The sequence below is a fragment of the Cupressus sempervirens genome, chromosome 11 (assembly GCF_028749045.1).
Source record: "Cupressus sempervirens isolate cs-2001-9-10 chromosome 11, ASM2874904v1, whole genome shotgun sequence".
Lineage (NCBI taxonomy): Eukaryota > Viridiplantae > Streptophyta > Pinopsida > Cupressales > Cupressaceae > Cupressus > Cupressus sempervirens.
Genome location: NC_143128.1, coordinates 17,111,921 through 17,120,195, shown reverse-complemented (window position 1 = coordinate 17,120,195; position 8,275 = coordinate 17,111,921).

Below are 8,275 nucleotides of genomic sequence, written 5' to 3'. Positions count from 1 at the left end.
ATGATATTCTAGATTTTCAGAGAAGGATAAGGACTAAACCAATTCATCCTATTACTGAGAAGCTCCGCGGGAGTGGACTGGTGGAGGCAGCTGGATTTCTTGTGGCATTTCAAGCTCAAGAGTTGATTGTAGAATGTATCAATCATTACAATCTAGACACTAATCAGATTTTGTTGGCTAATCAGAGTGTATTGATTTCAGTTGATAGGAAAGCAGTGGTGAACTATCTGTGAATCCCAGAATGTGAGGAGTTCTCCACATTAACATTTGGAGGAGCTATGTCAGAGTTCTCCCTAAAAAAGATGGTATGGAGGAAAGAAATCATGAAGTCTTGGTTCCAAAAACCAAGGGGAGCCAAGAGTAAGGTCCCTAAAACCTTGTTTGGCACCAATCTCAAGCCAGAGATTATGGATATTCTGATTCTTTTGCATCAAATCAAAGGTGAAGTAGATTCCTTTAATTTTGTAGAGAAATACTTTTTCTTGATGAAAATTATTTGCTCAGATTCGTAGTATATTGACTAGGCATTTCAGGTCAGCGAGCAATTATCTAGGGCTCTTAGTGCAGCCAAGTTTTATAATTCATTTTATATGTCTTCCTTCCTGATATATATGTTGGCTTCCTTAGAGTTATGGCCAAGCCTTCCTAGAATTGAGGATGTGCCAAAAAATGTTAAAATTTATGAATTTTATCCATGCTTGCAGCTACAAAATAGTTATGCAGATTTTATCAGAGTTAATGATATGTTCACTATGAGAATTTGTAGGAAACTCCAAGGGTGTTCAGAATGGAGATTCAACAAAGAAGTAATGGTGGTAATCAATTATTTCGGTTGCTTCTTTATACAATTCTCATCCTTGTCCTATTTGTGTCTTGCCGCATTCGATGGGTTTCCCTTGAAGATGCCCAGATACCCGGATGACATGATTGTGTTGATGGAGATCGTGAGACAGGCTCTCCAGTGAACATGTTGAGTGCTAAACTACAAAAGAAGGGATATGAATTCCCTATAAAGGTTGGATCTTACAACTACGAATCCAGGTCAGATGCTAAGAACATTGTGAAAGCATTTGAAGGAAGGTTCAAATTACAAGAGTACAAAGTTTTGAGACCCATGTTTGACCTGAATGGGTATGCTCAAGATGTGCTTCAGATTGGAAGCATGATCAAACATATCACCACCATAGAGGACTATTGGGAAGATTGTAAAAATGAGCTAGAGAGTAGAGATCGTGCCTTTGCTAGATTTACGGTGGATCAAGTAAAGACTTATGGTATCAATTTCGAAGTAGAAGGGCTAGAGGATGATGGCCAGAATATGTATAGCAATACATATTTAACAAAGTTGAGAAATACCCCAGTCAATTTAGAGCCCTACACAAATATAGATGAAGATCTCGATGTTATGGTGGCTAGGATCATCAAAAGAATAGGAAAATGGGTAGAGTGGACAGCCAAGAAGGGCCAAAGTAAGGGCAAAGCTTCTCAATAGTCTCCAGCTGCTGCTACTCCCACTTCTTCTCATAGTGCCATGCCCAATGTATCAATATCAGCCACTCAAGGACCAGCTATGCCTGCAGGAGGAGGAGATCAACCACCTAAGAAGAACATTCCCATATCTCTGACATGTCAAGGTGGCTCTCTACCAGTTATTGGGACCCAGTCTACTGCTGAAGAAAGAGAGATTGATAAGGGAAAAAATAGTGGTGCTTCTCCAATCTTCATTCCTCACATTTCCCCATCACCATCTCCATAGAATACACCTATCACTTCTCCTCATACTACACCACTTCCATCTCCTCATCATAGCCCTATTTTATCTAAGAAGGCTCCCATTTTGCACCCACTTGGTTCTCCAATTTAGGTAGTAGAGATTGGAGATGGAGACTCTAGTAGCAGTGAATCCACTAAATTGGACAAGGATGAAGGAGGAACACAAGAGGAGGAAAAATCTCCAAGCTCATCTAGACTCATTTCTAGAGATTCAAAGAATCCTTTCTCTGTAGAAACAATGGTGAAGACTCCAGTAAAGAAGAAGATTTTTAGCATCGAATCATTAGGAGTAGCTTCTAAGGTAATTGGGACAGAGCCTTGGCTTGAAGACACACTGATAAGAAAAACGTAAAGAAAGGATGAAAATGTTCCTGCAAAGGACATTGTGTTTCAGGCAGTTCATTCTAGTTTTTCCATGGTGAAGGTCAAGAAGCAGAAAACTTTGTCAATTCTGGGACAAGATCCAAAAATAGGACATCTAACCATGGAGATTGCCAAACCCAGTAAGGCAGGGCGAATTGAAGACCTGACTCCTGGATATTTTACTCTGCATTCTATTGATCTTGGAGAAGCCAGACACAATACAAAGGTGGGCCTATGGAGATTGGGTAATGAGATCATAGAAAATTAATTGGAGGGTCCCAAGTTGTCAAAGATCAGAATGAAGTCTGAGATAGAAGAGCTTAAGACGTTCATTAGGAAGTTAGTTGTCCCATTGGCAACTATTACTGGTGTACCTACTGCTAAAAATCCCATAGCAGATGAAGTACAAGCCTTCATCTCCCAGCTACAAAAGGATAGGCATTTTGGTCAGATCAAGAAGGAATGGATTGACAAGCTCAATTCGGATGGAGCTATGTTGATTGATCAGATTGGAAATGTTATCATTCAACTAGAGACTAAGAAAGATAACCTCACATCTAATTAACATACTCTAGCCATAGAGAGAGGAAGATGTGAAGAGTGTGTTTCCCTTCTGAAGATTATCATTTAGATGAAGGAAAAAGAAGCAGTTCTGAAGAAAGGTAATGAGCCCCTGTTTGAATGGCTTCAAGGCATGCAATTCAAATAGGAGATGATTCAAGAAGCAGAAAAGGGGCTTAAGGAAATGAAAGATAAGGTAAAGAAGACTCAGGAAAGAGCTTTCGAGTTGATGAAAGGACTACATTCTGAACTGTAGACTTGTGGTCAAGGAAAGGCTCTCATTGGAATAGAAGTGATGAAGAACAACTTCTCTATATATTTTAGTAACCTGTCAAGCATCGCTCCTAATAGTCAAAATAGAATGATAGATTTACAGACATTGAGCGGATGCATACATGTGGTAGCTGAAGAATTAACAAGTCAGATTAATTTTGTAAAGGAATTAGCTCGAGAGCATTCGAAATGGCTCTTAAGATTCACAAATGTACACATGTCTAGCAATGATGAGCTAATTCCTATTATAGTTGCTGCCAGGGCATATAGAGCGAAAATGGAAAAGGGGAAGAAGTCAAAATAATATCTCCTTTTCATTTCCTTTTGTTTTATTCTGTAAATTTTGTAAATGAAAAATTGAGTCTTACCATTTGTCTTCTAAGAAGATGAACTGATTGGTATTCCTATTGTAATAGTCATCTCTCATCTCTATATGTATGAGGTGAAATGATTAATGAAGGGTCGACAAATTTTCGGTGTGAATCTTGTTGCAGAGACAACTGAGTTTTGTGCAATTTCTTTACTATTCGCTTTCTTCTTCTGTATGTTATATTTCCTTAAATGTTAAGTTGAAGTAATTAAGTGAATAGAGTTTCATTTTTTTATTTCATTTTAATTAAAATAGTAAATCAATCAGAGAGTTGAAACTAGTTGTGGGAAATATTTCCATTAAGTGTTTCATTTATATGCATTCCATCCTATTTCTTCTTAAGCATTGTGATAGTCTGTTGTGCATCAGAAGTCGTAAGATTGTGAGGGTTTGAACAAACAAGTATATGTTAGTTGTTTCATTTGCATAGTTAAGCTTGCATTGCATTTCATATTTGCATCTTTCATAATTTCTTTGTTGAGAAATTCATAAGAGTGTGAAGATCACAACATAGCATTTTGCATCTAAATCCTGCCTGAGATTTCAATTGCTTGGGTGGAACTTAGTTTCCTTTACTATTCTCTAGTTAAGACCCTATTTGTAGTAGGGATTAGATTTGAAACATAATTCACTGAAGATTTTCCATACAGGGAGCTGTACCTTAATTTAAAGGGAAACTAGATATTCTTAGAAACAGTTTCCCAACTGTTGCGTACAATTGTTCTTTATAAAAAATTGGGTAAATTTAGAAAAGAATTAAAAGAAGAATAATCTGTTTATCAACAAATTTTTGGTGACTATGCTGGGGAGACGAACAGTCGCTTGATCAAAAAAACCTATGTCATGAGGAAAAATGGTACTACCTCATGAAAACATAATTCCAGTGCTCCAACCTAACCTTGGTTTTCAAGATGACCAAGAGGACATTATTTTATCCCTAAATACTTTTATTTGGAGACATAGAAGAAATATTGAACACTATCAGAATGCTAGCCAGGTATTAGAGGAAGAAGAAAGAAGAGTTGAAGCCTTAGAAAGAGTTGTTCAAGGGAGAGAGATCCAGAGGGCAGAAAGAAAACCTAGACAACAGGCTCAGAGATAAACTAAACCCAGCATCTAGGAAAGGTTCTTAAGAAGTACCAAGGAACAAGGTGGGCAAGACCCCATTTTTTATAAGCTTATAGAACTTTTCTTTCCCATCCTAGAAGTTCCAAAGCAGAGAGGTGAAAAGAAGAGTCGAAGTAGACCACCTTCCCCTGTTCAAAATCAGAACACTAGTGCTTCTCAATCTACCTATCAAGTATTTGCCTTACATAGAATCACCACTCCTCTATTGTTAATTTTCCTCCATTCATTGCCAGAAAAATCATGGCTGCTCCATGGGTCGCAACAATAGGACCATTAGCATTAAATTCTTATCACCCACTTCCATCAGGTTCAAAGAAGAATTTCCCTAAATTCTCGTGTGACAAGAAGGTTACTATAGATGAACACGTTAAAGCCTTCTTTGCAGCTACCCATATATTAGGAGTGGGACATGAAGATGTTGCTGTAAGATTATTCGTAGAGACCCTTACAGAGAGTGCAGCAGACTGGTTCTACCATTTACCTGATGATTCCATAACTGACTGGGACTCGATGAGAACCAAATTTGAGGCAAGGTTCAAAACTACGGAAGATGAACATGCCTTACTGACACAATTGACTTCAATTAAGAAGCAACCAGCTATAAGCATGAGGGATTTCATTGCTAAGTTTAATAAGATTAAAAGTACAATTCTTACTGCTGATAGACCCACGACTGGTAACCTGAAGACTTTCTTCATTAGTGCTGTGCCTCCAGATATCAACTATGATCTAAGGAGAGCTCATCCCATAGATTTAGCAGATGCACAAAGGAAGTCCATAGAATTCGAAGATGATTTTATTTTTATGAGAAAATGGAAGTGAGTAATTCAAATGAAAGGAAGCTCTAGCAATACCGCATCATCTGAGGAAATGATACAAAAATTATCAAATGAATTGACAACCATGAAGAGACAATTTCCTGGGTTTAACCAGTCTTACCAGAGGAATTATCATAATCCACCAGGAAGGAACAACGATGGAAAATTCCCACAGCTTCAAGGTGCACAATCTAGGTTGCAAATCAAGGCCGTGGCCAAAAAGGGAAATATGTGTGTTTTTCATCTGACTACAAACCATGATAGTACTAGTTGTCCAGAAATTGTGTGCATGATGCAGTTGTTATCCGCTGAAGAATTGAATAGTGCAAGTCCTAGTTTAGAGCCTGATCCATACTCAAATGGTGACTCTGGAAATTTAGTTTTAGAATATGAATCAGATTCTAAATCCAAGGTTGAGTGTTATGCAACCATTGATGGGACTTCGTACACAGTGCTGACTTGTGAGGAAAAGATGAAGAATTAGACCGCTACTCACACTCAAAAAGATAATTCCAATCCTTCTACGAGCAAGGCACATACTGATCAAGGGATGTCCTCTACTTTAATGGGTAAAGACAAGACATCTTTTGATTTTATTCAATTCTGTGAAGAATCAAAGGTTCAAATTTCTACTATTGATTATTTGAAATCTCACCCTACTGAGTTAAAAAAGCTAGTAGATAGATTTAAAAATGAAGTCCCAAATCTTAATCATAATGTGACAGTTGAGAAAGAAGAGGAGACCTTAACATTTAACCTATTCAATCAGGAAGATTCTACCATCTTAGCAACATTTCTCGAAAAAAAACCTAAACCTTTTTATATCTCATTATATATCAATGGGTGCAAGCTAAGTAACTGCATAATAGATTCAGGTGCCTCAGATAACATTATGCCTCAATCTGTAGCCAAAGCCTTAGGACTTAATATCACTAAAGTAAATGGTAGGTCTTACTCCATGGATTCCAAACAGGTTCCCTTACTTAGGCAAATTAAAGATGCTCAAGTAGCCTTAGCTGAACATCCTGAAAAGAAGCTCTTGTTGACTATCCTGGTAGCTGACATCCCAGCTAGTTATAGACTATTATTGAGTAGAAGTTTCTGTCGAGATTTAGGGGGTGAAATAAAGCTAGACTTGTCTCAAGCTGTGATACCCATTGGAAACAAGAAAATCAAATTGGAACATGAAGAAAAGGCTAAATTTATAGTTTTAAAGTCAGACGATCCTAAAGCCCAAATTTTGTACCAAGAGCTTGAATTTGGTAATTACATGCTCTTTACTGAAAGAGACCTAGATGGACAAACAAATGAAGAGCAGATTGCTAAGGTTTCCAATGAAAGAAAAGATGTGTTAGGCATTTGGACACTGGAATTCGATGGAAGCTGTGCTTCTATAGGATTTGGAGTGGGTGTGGTATTGATATCCCCAGAAGGAGAACTTCAACATTTGGATTTCAAATTAGAATTTGGGAATACAAATAACACTGTAGAATATTAGGCCTTACTTCTAGGAATCATGTCAGCAAAGGACAGAGGAGTAAAGATTTTAAAAGCTCGAGGTGATGCAGAGCTTATTGTAAAATAGGTAAAAAGACTATACTCTATTAAAAATCACAAACTGAAAAATTATAGAAACAGAGTATGGGATGAAATTGAAGGTTTGGAGGCTTTTTCTATTGAAGCGGTACCAAGAGAAATGAATGCTAAAGCTGATTCATTAGCGGTCTCAACTTCCCTATTACTCCCCCATCCAGACTTCAAAGACAAAAAGTATCAAATTAAAATTGTGTATCGATCTACTGTCCTAGATAACATGAAATCATGGCAAGTCTTCAATGATGATAAAAGTTTGTAGTTGTTCCTTGAGAATGACGAGCTCAGCTTTGAACATGAAAATATGGAACATCATCAAAATGGTGAAGTTCAGTTGAAAGGTAATATCATTCCCCCATATTTTGTGGCTTTGGAAAAATTGTTCAATAGGCATGATGCTTATATAAAACAAAAGAGATTAGAAAAAGGACCTACTATAGGTGAATACGAAGGAGTGAACATTGGAGAATTTGATGATCCTAAAATGATTAATCTTGGAAAATTTTGTACTCCTGAAGAAAGAGAAGTTGGAAAGAAACTATTCAAATAATACAAAGATGTCTTTGCATGGAGTTATGAAGACTTGAAGAGTTACAGAGATGGGAAAGTAAAACATCAAATCCCACTTAAGCCAGATGTAGTCCCATTTAGACAGAAACAAAGGAATTATAATTCCAAGGTTGCAGATGCTATTCTTCGGGAAGTAGTTAAAATGTTGAAAGAAAGAATAATATATCCCATCCACCACTCCACTTGCATAGCTAATATAGTGCCCGTCAGGTAGTAGAATGGAGAGATAAGGATATGTGTTTATTTTGGCAATTGGAACCAAGCGTCCCTAAAAGATAAATTTTCTCTTCCTACTATGGACTATTTATTGCAAATGGTAGTGGGTTCTGAAATGATGTCCATGCTTGATGGTTTTTAAGGTTATAACCAAGTTGAAGTGGAAGAGAAAGATCAACATAAAATAGTGTTTACTACTCCTTGGGGTACATTCGCATATCACAGGATGTCTTTTGGGTTAATCAATGTTGGAGCAACTTTCCAAAGATCTATGAGTAAAACCTTTACAGATATGAAAGATTGGATCATAGTTATATACTTAGATGATCTCACTGTGTTCTCAAAGAAAAGGAAAGATCATATGGAAGATCTAAGGAAAGTGTTACAGAGATGCAGAGAACATGGGATATCTCTTAATCCTAAGAAGTTAGTCTTCTCTGTGATAGTAGGAAAACTCCTTGGTCATATAGTTTCCTAGGAAGGTATTAAGATTGACCCTAAAAGAGTGAAAGCTATTTAGAGATTAAGCCTGCACTCAAGTAAAATAGGGGTTAAATCTTTCTTTGGTCAGTAGAATTTTATCAGAAGATTCGCAACTAATTTTGCAAAA